Genomic DNA, 13,191 nt, shown 5'->3' with positions numbered 1-13,191 from the left:
GCACGTTTCATGCCGGCTGGCCGTTAATTAGCCGACCAGCGTGAAACTGCGGTCAGGACCCGTCTGCAGGCGGTGGTCTGCTGTGTGGTCACTCCCAGGCCTGCCTGGCCGATGGGGTAAAAATTCTGCCCTATGAAAATCATAGGGGCCCTTGAATTGGAAGGCAACATCTGAACCTGACACCAGAAATATGTCTGTAAATGAAAGCCATTATGGGTCAACTATTAGTTGCATAAACTGTAGCGGTTAATTAAACTCACTTGTCCCCCACCCGCACCTAATTTGTGTTAACAGCAATCTTTCTGATTGGAGCCCTTGGCCTGTGGCTGCTGTGGTGAGAATAACCTGGGTGAATGGCTTTAAATGAATCAGCACTTAGGTACTGAAAATGTATGAAAATTGGGGTAATTTATTTTTCCTCTTTTTTTGTTTACCTACCCCTCCCCCACCCCCATCACCAGTTTCAGCATCAAACACTCCCAGGCAGGTAGAGTATGGGTTCAAAGTAGAGTAAAGCTCCTTCGACTCTCCTCCCATTCTAAATCCCTGCTGCACCAATATTAGTTTGGTGTTTCTTAATTGACACATGAGTCCCTCTGAGCCAGATTCTCAATTGATGATCTTGATCTCATCAAATACTCTACAGCCTGTATCCTAACTTGCACAAATCCCACCCTCCCACTGTGCTCAGTGACCATCACTGGCTCCCATTACAGAAATGCAGTGATATTAAAATTCTCATCCTTGTGTTCAAAGTGCGCCCCTCTATCTCTAAAAACTCTTCTAGCCCTACAAGTTTCTGAGATCTCTGAGCTCCCTCAATTCTGACCTCTCTGCACCCCTGATTTCTATCATTCCGCCATTGCTGACCATAGCTTCAACTGCCTCGACCCTAAGCTCTGTAATTCCTTCCCTTAAACTCTTGACCTCCCTACCTCTATTTCCTCCTTTAAGGCACCTCTTGAAACCTATCTCTTTGACCAAATTTTTGGCAACCTGCCCTAATATGTCATTATAGCCTCGGATTTAAATTTTGCCTGATTTTACTTCTATGCAGTGCCTTGGGATGTTTATACTATATTCAATGTGCTATTTAAATGCAAGCTGTTGTTGTTGATAGCAATTTTGTGCAATGATCCATGCCTGCTTTGAAATGTACAGTAATTGTCTTTTTTAGCCAGAGGGGAGGGTCAGTCTTGGCTGGATTTCAATCTAGGCATCAGAAGTGAAAAGATGGTGGAGCCACACATCTAGCATCAGTTGCCATAAAGCTGCCAGATTGTTGTAAAATGTCAACTAGTTCGCTCATGTGGTTTAGGGAAAGAAATCTGCCATCCTTACTCGTGACTCTAGCCCACACCAATGTGGTGAACCCTTAACTGCCCTCTGATGTGACTGTCGAGCCACCCAGTTGTACTGGAGGATGGGCAATAAGTACCAGCCTTGTCAGCAATGCCTATATCCTGAGAATGAATATCTTGGGAAAAAGACAAATTGCTGCCATCGATATTTTGAGCAAGGAAGAAGGCAGGAAATAAACTGTATTTTTTTTTCGCTAAATTGAGTAAAAGCAGGCATTTTTAGCCCTATATGATTCAGTCAGTGCACCAGGCATCTTGATTTGGATAGATGTCTCAGCTCTGAAAGTTTCATTTGTGTGCACAATTTAAAATGTATTTTTAAAAATTCTTTCATGGGATGTGGGTGTTGCTGGCAAAGCCGGTTTTTGTTACCCATCTCTAATTGCCCTTGAACTGAACATTTCAGAGGACAGTTAAGAGACAATCATATTGCTGTGGGCCTGGTCAGATATGTATGGGAGATTTCCTTTTGTAAAGGACATCAGTGAATCAGATGGGCCTCTACAATAATCGATGACAGTTTCATGGTACTGAGATTTATTAATTGAATTTAAATTCCACCCGCTGTTGTGGTGGGATTTGAACTCATGTACCCAGAGCATTAGCCTGGGTCTCTGGTTTACTAGTCCAGTAACCTACTCACCTACTCACCCTAAATATTCCAGCTTGAGACTAAAAGGGAGAGGAAGGCCCTGTATTATCTTTTGTCTCTGTTTAAAATGAGCAGAGGATTTGAATCCAAGTAAGGGAGGAGAGCTTGTTGTTGAAGTAGTAGCATGCTAGCAAATGTTTGGAATGCTCCGTGACACTTATATTGGTTATCTCTGGTTCCCAACTCCCCACTTCAGTCCAGCCTCCCTTTGCAGATGGATTACAAAGAGAGAAAAAGAGAGAGAGAGAGATAGAGAGTACAAAATTGATATAATGAATGCAGAGAGGGAATGTACCAATTACCAACAGGAATTGATATTGAAATCGAGAGGAAGGGAATCACCGTCTAAGTATTGCAACTGAAATCTGTTCCAGATGCCTGTTAAAATAGAGAACAGCAGGTTCAGATAGAAAGAGCAAATTTTCACATCCTCAAAGTGCTTTAAAGCACTGAAGTACTTCTGTGGTAGAGTCACTGTTACAGGAAACAAGGCTGCCGATTTTCACACAGCAAAATCACATAAACAGCAATGAAATAAATGACCAGACTGATCTATTTTAGTGGTGTTAGCTGAGGGGTAAGTATTGGCCGGGATACAGGAGAACTCCTTTGCCTTCCTTTGAATCTTTTACATCCATATTTAAAGGGTTTACCGTCTCATGCAACAGACCACACCTCCAACAGACCGTGGTGTACAGGGAACAACTTCAAAATTTGCTGATGAACTTTGAGGAGCATAGTGTAGAACTTCAAAAGGACTTAGACAAGTTGGTGGAATGGGCAGACAGATGGCAGATGAAGTTCATTGCGGAAAAGTGTGAAGTGATTCATTTTGGTAGGAAGGGCGTGGTGAACCATCATAAAATAAAGGACACGATTCCAAAGCGGATGCAGGAGCAGCAGGACTCAGGTGTATGTGTGCATAATCCATTGAAGGTGGCAGGACAGATTGACAGAGCAGTTAATAAAGCATACGGTATCCTAGGCTTTATTAAGGGGGCATAGTGTACAAGAGAAGGGAGGCTATGTTGAACTTGTATAGGATGCTAGTTCAGCCTCAGCTGGAGTATTGCATTCAGCTCTTGGTGCCACACGTCAGGAAGGATGTGAAGGCATTGGAGAGAGTGCAGGAAAAAAATCATGAGAATGGTCCCAGGGATGAGGAACTTCAGTTATGAAGATAGGCTGGAGAAGTTAGGACGGTTTTTCTTGGAGAAAAGAAGGCTGAGAGGAGATTTGATAGAGGTATTCAAAATCATGAGGGGTCTGGACAGAGGACATAGAGAGAAACCGTTCCCACTTGTGAAAGGACTGAGAACGAGAGGGAACGGATTTAAAGTAATTGGCAAAAGCAGCAAAAGTGATAGGAGGAAAATTGTTTTCATGCAGCGAGTGGTTAAAGTCTGGAATGCACTGCCTGAGAATGTGCTGGAGCCAGGTTCAACTCAAGCATTCAAAGGGAAATTAGACTGTTCTCTGAAAAGGAAGGATGTGCATGGTTGCGGAAAGAAGGCCAGGGAATGGCACTAAGTGAATTGCTCATTTGGAGAGCTGGTGCAGACACCATGGGCTGAATGGCCTCCTTCTGCACTGTAACAATTCTGTGATTCTGAGTAGTGCAGCAATGCAGTCCAGATTGTGTTCTCAAATCTCAGGAGCAAGCCTTGAACCCATGATCTGTAATCAGAGGCGAGGGTGCTACCACTCGTTGAGCCACGGCTAACACCTATACTCTTATTCCAAGGTTATGATGGTTGAAGGGGCTCTGGAGCATACAGGAGTGCAAATCAGGAATTGTAAGCTTCCATCAAGAACAAGGGGGAATAACCTTAAAATTAGAGCCGGATAATTCAGGAGTGAAGACACAGACAATATTGGAAATTTGTTACTCTGTCCCCCAACAGCCTTTGGATACTATGGGAACAATTGAAATTTTCAAGACTGATATTGATAGATTTTTGTTGGCTAAGGAAATCAATGCATATTGAGCAAGGCTAAGTAAATGGAGTTGAGTTACAGCTCAGCCATGATCTTACTGAATGGAGCTAGCCTGGCGGGCTGAATGGCCTTCTGTTCCTGTGTTTTACACAAAAATATTAAGAATTATTTTTAGATGGGGTTTTGGGTGGAATTTTTGAGCATGGTCATCTTGTATACAAATTGATAGAAAGAGAACCTCCATTTATGCGTAGACTAAGGATTCTTTTCCCTCATTTCCAGTGTGAGTTGTCATTACTCCACCTTTCAAATAGAAATGTTGAAGTAAAAGAGAGCCAACCAAGAAAGCCAGCTCTCAAAGTGACTCTCAACCACTGGGTTACTATTAAAGTGCCATCCATACTGTTATATCAATAAATAGGGTGGGCAATTCACGCACAGCAAGATCTCATAAATGATACAAGTGATGAAAGAGCAACTAACGTATCATTGCAGGTAGTAGTTCAAAGAGGATGTTGATCAGGAGAGAGTGAAAATTTTTTTTGGGTTGCATACCTCAGTATGTTTGGTAAGTCTGTATGTGACATTGTGAAGAGTCACAGTAGAATACCGTATGAATATTAATTGTAATAATCATTGTATCAGAGATAAGGTGGGAACGATTAAAGTAGCAGGCACCAAAGTCCAATCTATAATGCTGATGTCATTTCCTGGTCACTACCCTAATACCATTCACCGACCTTTCGATCATTAACCTCTTTGTGTCTTCATGTGCCAGTGGTTAGTAATGCACCTGATGCAAAGAGCAGCTATGTCCCTAGCTCTCCCTACCGCCACCATAAACTCTAAGAATCTATCGGTGAACCTTCCTTGGGTAATTCGACTGATCTGTATTGTCACCTATAAATTTGTTGGTTGGTACTGTTTGTACTGTTATCTAAACTCCTTAGGGAGTGTACTATAAAGGTATCGGCAGAACTTGAGTAGAGAACATTGCGATCCAGCCAGGTGTATTTGCCTTTATTTCCCTACATTTTTGCATTGGGCGAAAAGTATAAATCTGGAACTCTCTCCCCAATAGATTGTGTATGCAAGACTGAGGTATAGTAGGATAGATTTTTGTTGATAAGGGTTTTGAGGGACAGGGAACTAAGGTAAGTCAATGGAGTTGAGTTCAAGATCAGCCATGATTTAATAGAATGGTGGATAGTGGGACAGATCTGAGGGGCTGAATGGCTTCTTCCTGTTCATAATGTTCCGACTTGCTGATCTTGTCTTATTTCCTTTGTTTCTTCAGTAACCAAGGACCTAAGTGAAGCAATACCTTCATTTTGAAGGCCCGGACAGGGCATTTTATGTGCTCAGTGAACCCACTTATTGTCAAGCGGTGGTCAGTGCTTGTATCATAGCCCTGTATATCATGCAACCTTTTCCTAATCCACTTCCAAGAGGATGGATTGGTTTAATTGGCACTCAGAGCTGGAATAATTCCTTTTCATTAAGTCCAGGATGATCGTGGAGGAAGGTGGTTTCCTCTGGCGGGCGTCAACCAGGTGATCCCGCGCCACCCCATTCCCCCTGCCGTCCCCCTGTTCCACCTCCCCCCACTCCCACCCCAACCTTTGTGTCAAACCCCCTTCCCCAGAAGGATCTTGACGGGTGGAAACCATTTGACACCCACGTTTTGGGCTGGCTAATGATCCTGGTGGTTTGTGTTGCTGTGTGCCAGGTTTGCCCTTCATGGGGTGCTGTTGAGTGGAGAGGGTGGCAGTAGGGGGGTAATGTTGATGAGCCTTCCATGACCAAGACATGCATTCCCAATGCTGTTTCCCAAGTTTCACCACCACCTTCTCAAGGGCAATTAGGGATGGGCAACAAATGCTGGCCTTCCAAATGCCACTCACGTCCCATGAAAGAATAATAGGAAAAAAATCTCATCAGAGGCATTTGGGGAGGTGCTGAGCAAAACAAAGGCCCATTAAGGCAAGAGGTTCAGCCCTGGGTTTCAACCCTTCATTTTACCTATTGGGTGTCTCAGCCTTGACAGAGCAATTTACTGACCCATCCACAACCTCAGAGAGGTATTTTACATGGTGGAAGTATTACGAATAGGAACAAACCATTCAGTCACTCAAACCTACTCTACCGTTCAAAAAGACCATGGCTGCTACGTACCTTAACTCCATTTCCCTGCTATTGTTGCACAGCCCTTGATGCACTTACCTATCATTTATCAATCTCAAAATCTCCCACTGGCCCCTAGCATCCACAGCCTTCTGGAGAAGAGAGTTCCAGATTCCTACTACCCCTGTCTGAGAAAGTACTTCCTGACTTCACTCTTGACTGTCCTACTTCTAACTTAAAGATTTTGCCCCCGTGTTCTTGATTTCTCCCGCCAGAGGAAATGGTTTATCTGTTGGACAGGTAACCTCAATGTTTCACCCTCCCTGCTCATGGTTCAGTGATGACTGGTGCCACCACTGCCTGGTGCATTACTGAGCCATAGAGACCAGATGGGCTGAGGTCACATCCCCAGTCCCCATCCTGAGTTCAGCTGTGGATAGATGGAGTGCTATGAGGCAGGCAAGGGAGAGGAAATGTCAGAGGTGATGCCCTCTGAAGTTGAATAGCATGCCTATGGCCACTTTCAGTGGGCTAACGCAAGAAGTGTGGCTGCCTAAGGTGAAGTAGCAGAGGATGGCCATAGCAGAGCAAGAGTCAGGACCTTGAGGAGAAAAATATTGCAGTTTTTGTGCTTTACTGCTGCTGCAGATGCACTGAATTATTATGAAACATTGAGTGAAGCAAGACATAAACAAGTTCCAAATTGAGGCCTGCGTCTCAGAGCTGTTTATTAAGGTGATTCCTGAGATAGATAACATTAACCTGATCTGAAGTATTGTGCTGTTTTTAGGCACCAAAGCCCTTTAGGATTTGCAGCTTATGTTCATAGTCTGAAGCTCCAGATGTCTTGAGGAATGAATGTGCATTTTAACCCATTGCAGGCCATAGTGGTACATCCTGACAGACTACAATATTGTTCCCAGTGTCCGAATCCACACTGAGGCCAAGTGAAAAAAAGACTTACATTTATATAGCGCCTTTCAGCACCATGGGATCTTCCAAAGTGCTTTATAGCTAATGAAGCACTTTTGAAATGTGCAGTCAGTTTGCACACAACAAACAGTGTGGTAATGTGTGATGATGGTGCTGGGTGAGGAATATCTAGAACCCTAGCGATAATCCCCTCCTCTGTTCTGCTTTAAAGTAGTGTTGTGGATCTTTAGCAGTGATCTTTAGCGGGCAGAAAAGAGCCTCAGCATTATGTTTCATCTGAAAATGGCACCTCTCACTATTGTAATAACATGTCAACCTACATATATAGGCCCACTCTTCTCAATCTCTATTCGTAGGGCAACCCTGGAACCAATCCAGTTGCACCCCCTCTAAAGTAAGTATATCCTTTCTCATATGCAGGAACTATTTCATCCTGTTGGTGGGTGCAGTGGGGGTGGTGGTGGTGTGGGTGGAGGGGTAGGGGGAGTCAAGAACAAGGGGGAATAAGCTTAAAATTATAGCTAGACCATTCAGGAGTGAAATGGGAAAGCACTTTTTCACAAACTGTACATAGTACTCCAGCTTTGTGTGATCTCACCAAAGGCCTATATAATTGTGACAAGACTTCTTTGCTCTTATAACTGAACCCTCTCGGAATAAAGGCTAACATACCATTTGTTTTCCAAATTGCTTCCTGTATATGTATATTAGCTTTCTGTGATCCATGTACAAGGACACACATGTCCCTCTAAATACCAACATTTACTACTCTCTCACCTATTAAAAAGCAGCTGAGCAGTTACGTGGGATGTGCTACCAGAGGAGAGATGACACTTAAAGTCCAGTAGATTATCATAGTGAAAATATTAGAAGCCCCACCTGCAGCTGTGTTTACTTATCCTGACCCACTCTCAGACATCCCTGTGCCATCACCCACCCAGAGACCTCTGATTCTACTGACCAGTGGTCCTCAGACTGCGTGCTATCTGTCGGAGCTAGTCTGGATCCTGGACTCCATTCCCTCTGAACATACGTTAATTTTGGACTGATGGACATTCGCCCAGTTGGTCTGATCTTAGACTTCTTGACTGCTGTTTCCTGAATTATCGAAAGGATGTATCCTCTCCGTCCGCAAGATCACCTACTACCACCTCCGCAACTTTGATTGTCTCTCCCCCATGCCAGTTCATCTATTGCTGAAACCCTCATCCATGCCTTTGTTATCACTAGTCTCAACTATTCCAATGTTTTCCTGGCTGGCCTTGCACCCTCCACCCTAGATAAACTTGAGCTCATCCTAGCCCCTTTCATCATTCCACTATTGGCTGCTTGGGCCTTAAGCTCTGGAATTCCTACTCCTCTCGCTACCTCTCTCTCCTCCTCTAAGGTGCTCCTTAAACTCTAACTCTTTGACTGAGATTTTGGTCACCAATTCTAATATCTCCTCCTGCAGCAAATTTAGATTGCTAACACTCCTGTGAAGCACTTTGGGACATTTTACTATGTTAAAGGTGTTATATAAATGCAAGTTGTTGTTTAGCTATCTCTGATTTTTTTTTTGGTAATTTTTGCTTTTCTTTTCGATAAGGTGCCACATAAAGGTTTACTGCACAAGATAAGACTTCATGGTGTTGGGGCCAATATAATAGCATGGTTAGAGGAATGGCTAACTAACAGAAAAAAGAGCCTCAGGATAAATGGGGTAATTTTCTGGTTAGCGAACTATAATTAGTGGGGTGCCACAGGAATCAATCCTGTGGCCTCAACTATTTACAATCTATATTAATGACTTGGATGAAGGGACAGGGTATTGTAGTCGAATTTGCTGATGATTCAAAGCTAGGTAGGAAAGCAAGTTGTGAGGAGTACACAGACCAGAATTTTTGTCCCTGAGTCAGGAACTCAAGAGTCAGGGCAATTCCCGGTTCTGCAGATTTGACCCGGGAGAAAATGCCCCTTCAGGTCCCATTTTTGGTCCGGGGGGTGTGGGTGAAAATGGGAGTCGTGGTGGTTGACCCTGGCATTGATGAGGAAGTGAGTGGGTGGAAGGTCCACATTGGCGCACTGGCATTGTGTGGAGGTTTAAAACAAAAGCAATAAAACAAAGAACACCTTTCCATCCCTCACCCCTCACCCACCCCAACATACTCCCCACACAATCCCCTTGCTCCATCCATGCCAAACAATGCCACCTCATACCCCCATGGATTCCTTTATCTTCCATGTTAACCTATGCCTCTCTACCCATCCCCCAAGGTCCTTTATAGCCCCTATGCCAACTTAGTCCCAACTCATGCCAACCCATGCACCCCCCCAACACCACTCTTGACCTACGATGCCAACTCACCCCATATCCACCACGGGCAGACCTCGGGACCCATTCTGAGATGAGATAAAATGAAGTTCTTATTTGCCTATTGAAGAATTCACTATTTCAAAAAAAAACCTCATTGATAAAAACTCATTCACCACATTTACCTTCCTTTAATCCTTTATAAAAACAAGCATTGGAGTTCATAGTTCCACTTCAGAGAGTCTGTAACCACTTGGAGCTGTCAATCAAACTGAGAACTGAGAGGCACCCCACTGTGATATGGAAGGTTGTGAAATCAGTCATTCAACACTAATCCAATCATGATATCACAGCAGAGTGAAATAGCAAGCATTGATCTTTTTTTAACACTGCCGAGCTTTATCTTTCAAATATTTAAAGGGCAGAAGTTTTAAATTCCGTTGTTGCTTGATAGCTCCTTTTGACAGTTCCAATGAGTTTATGCAATTTTTATGTACATTCATAGCTGATTTTAACAATCCCAAAGGGCATTTTACCTCTCCCAAAGGACACCTTTCCTCTCCCAAGAAGCACCTGACATCTCCCAAAGGTGTCCCGGGACCATTTCCAAAAGGGTTCCTTACCTCTCCAAAAGGGTACCCCAACTATTCAAGCAACTCTGCAAAATTTAGAACTGCTCCCACCACATCTTATTTCCCACTCCTAGCTGACAAATATCCGACATGACTGGAAGCAATTGCTGTTTTATTTTGGCAGCTGCCTCCATGAACCACAGATGTGCTACTGAGAACCCGCCCCCATTCTCCCCCCTGCGAAAAATGGCAGGTGCCGTGTTCAGGGCAGGTCTTCCAGCTCCGGCCCCCCGCGGCCATTTTTGTAATGACAGAGGCGCTCTAGGTCTTTAGGAAAATTCAGATCAAAGAGTCTGCAATGGGATACAGATAGGTTAAGTGAGTGGGCTAAAATTTGGCACATGCAGTATGATGTGGGAAAATATGAGGTTGTCCGCTTTGGAAGGAAGAATAGAAAATCAGAATATAATTTAAATGGAAGGAGACTTCAAAATGCGGTGGTACAGAGGGAACTAATTAGCTCACAGGTACCGCAGGAATATGGGGAAAACGGTGGCATAGTGGTAATGTCACTGGGCTAGTAATCCAGAGGCCCCGGCTAATGCCCTGAGGATATGGGTTCAAATCCCACACAGTGGGATTCAATTAATAAATCTGGAATATAAAGTTAGTCTCAGTAATGGTGACCTTGACAATTATCATTGATTGTTGTAAAAACCCATCTGGTTCACTAATGTCCTTTAGGGAAGAAAATCTGCTACCCTTACCTGGTCTGCCCTACATGTAACTCTAGATCCATAGTTATGAGGTTGACTCTTGACTGCCCTCTGAAATGGCCTAGCAAACCACTGAGTTCAAGGGTAATTAGGATGGGCTACAAATGCTGGCCTTGCCTCCAACATTCACATCTAACATAAGGATGGAATAAAATAGGAAGACAACTGGAATATTGGCTTTTATTGCAAAGGGGATGGAGTGGTGGTAATCTTCAGTCTCATAAGATAATGGTTTGTGTCGTGGTGGTCAACTCTGTATGGAGCATTGCCTGGTGTGACTCAGGAGCTGCGCTTTAGCATGACAGTCCCTGCTGCCTTTGCTGCAGAGGAAGGCAGTGAGGTGAGAAGGTGCACGATTCACTGGCCTTTGTTTTTTTTTGTCTGGACCTTCTTCCTCAGCCAGCTCAGCTTTTCATTTCTGCTGACCTCTTCCAAACCTTCCAAACAGTTAGCCTCCAGAGGTTATTCTATCAGCGACTGTCTCCTTGTTGTCAGTGTCAATGTCCGCCATCTTCCTGCTTCGTTTACATGTTTCCTTCTGGCAGAGGTATGGACGCCCAGGAAGTTGTGGCCCGTTCACTATACAGAAGGTCTTTGGGTATATGGCTGTCATCCATCCAATGAACCAGCACAGACATTATTGGCTTAGTAGTGTGTATGCTGATGGAACCAGCATGTCCCAGGACCCCTGAGTTGGTGGCCTTGTCCTGCCAAGAGATGCTGAGGATACGTTTGAGACGGTGAAGGTGGAAACTGTTCAGCCTTTTCTCCTGTCTAGCATATGTACTCCAGGTCTTGCCACTGTAGAGGAGGGTACTGGGGATGCAGGCTTGGTAGACTCACATTTTGGTGTTCTCATACAGGATGCTGCTGTTCCACACTCAACTTAGACATAACAGCTGTAGCTTCCACGATGAGTGTGTTGATTTCAGTATCAAGTGACAGATTATTGGTGATTGTGGAGCCTAGATATATGCTATTAAAAACCTCCAGCCTCACACTGTCAATGCTGATTGATTGGAGTATGGCAACATCCTGAACCATGACATTTGTCTTCCTGATGGAGTATAAAAGTATGACAGTCTTGCTAGAGCTGTACAGGTCGCTGGTGAGACCACACCAAGAGGACTACGTACAGTTTTGGTCTCTTTATTTAAGGACAGATATACTTGGATTGGAGAATGTTCTGAGGATTCACTAGGTTCTTGGGATGAAGGGTTGTCTTATAAGGGAAGGTTGAGCAGTTTTGGTCTTTACTCATTGGAGCTTAGAAGAATGGGAGGTGATCCTATTGAAACATATAAGATCCTGAGGGAGCTTGATAGGCTAGATGCTGAGTGGATGTTTCCCCTTGTCAGGGACTCTAGAACGAGGTGCACAGTTTCAAAATAAAGGGTCTCCCATTTAAGACAGAGATGAGGATGAATTTCCTCTGAGGGTTGTTAATCTTTGGGATTCTCTCCCACAGAGAGCAGTAGAGAGCTGGGTAATTGAACATATTCAAGGCTGAATTAGACAGATTTCAGATCTACGTGGGAGTCAAGAGTTATCGGGGGGCAGACAGGAAAGTGAGTTAAGGCCACAATCAGATCAACCGAGATCTGCTTGAATGGTGAAGTAGGCTTGAGGGCTGAATGGCCTACTCCTGCTCCTACTTCTTATATTTTTATGTTTATCAGTATGAATATTTGCTGCTCTGGATCCAAGCAGCTGCCAACTACTCAGCTCTCTGAACTTCTATTTTTTTGAGCCTCTACTGCTTTTTTTACCTTTTTATTTACAAAAGCCCCTCTCCGTTCTACACTCCACTTAATGCTACTTTCCTAGTCACCTCCCACCCAACACCGCCCCCTACTGCTGCCGGTTCAAGCTGCTTGGACATGCCCACTGCCACCCTTTGCCTGTCTCTCTAGGCCACTGCCCTGTGCCCTATCTCTCCCACTACCACTGGGAGATGCTTTGAGCTGTAACTTTGAACACTAATGAGGTGATTTAATTCTCAATGTTAAAAGTTGTTGCTGTGCAGTCCCCCGAGTACTGGAAGTGGAGGAGGAAAGAATCTAACCATGGCCATCGGTTCTGTGTAATATCCTGTGACCCATGTAGGAAAGGGCCTGGTCATTGGGGAAGCTTGGGATTTGATTTAGCTGCGATGTCCTCCGTGGTTAAACATCCAGCAATAGGGAATTCAGGAGAAAGTTCTTTACTCAGGGAGCGGTTAGAATGTGGAAAGCACTCGTTGTTTCAGTCCAAATGTAAAGAAGAGCGACTTTTTAAAAACTTGTTCTTGAGATGTGGTTAACAGTGACAGAGAAGGTGGTGGTTTACCACATTTGTAAACTGCTGTAAGCCATTTGGTGTTGGTACACCCACAGTGCTGTTAGGGAGGGAGTTCCAGGATTTTGACCCAGCGACAGTGAAGTAACGGCGATATATTTCCAAGTCAGGGTGATGAGTGGCTTGGAGGGCTTGCTATTCCCAAGCACCTGCTGCCCTTGTCAATCAGGGTGGTAGAGATCAGGCTTGGGTTGTGCTGTCAAAG

The 13,191-nt window shown here is 44.2% G+C and overlaps 1 protein-coding gene across 2 annotated transcripts in view; it reads left to right on the top strand.

Moving 5' to 3' along the window:
* The window catches only part of hipk2 (homeodomain interacting protein kinase 2), a 280,504-nt gene that overhangs the window by 35,414 nt on the left and 231,899 nt on the right, over positions 1–13,191 (top strand). The gene's annotated exons all lie outside the window — the stretch shown is intronic.

This window comes from Carcharodon carcharias, chromosome 21, assembly GCF_017639515.1.
Source record: "Carcharodon carcharias isolate sCarCar2 chromosome 21, sCarCar2.pri, whole genome shotgun sequence".
NCBI lineage: Eukaryota > Metazoa > Chordata > Chondrichthyes > Lamniformes > Lamnidae > Carcharodon > Carcharodon carcharias.
The sequence above is the reverse complement of the archived record's forward strand: the minus strand, read 5'-3'. Positions and strand labels throughout refer to the sequence as shown.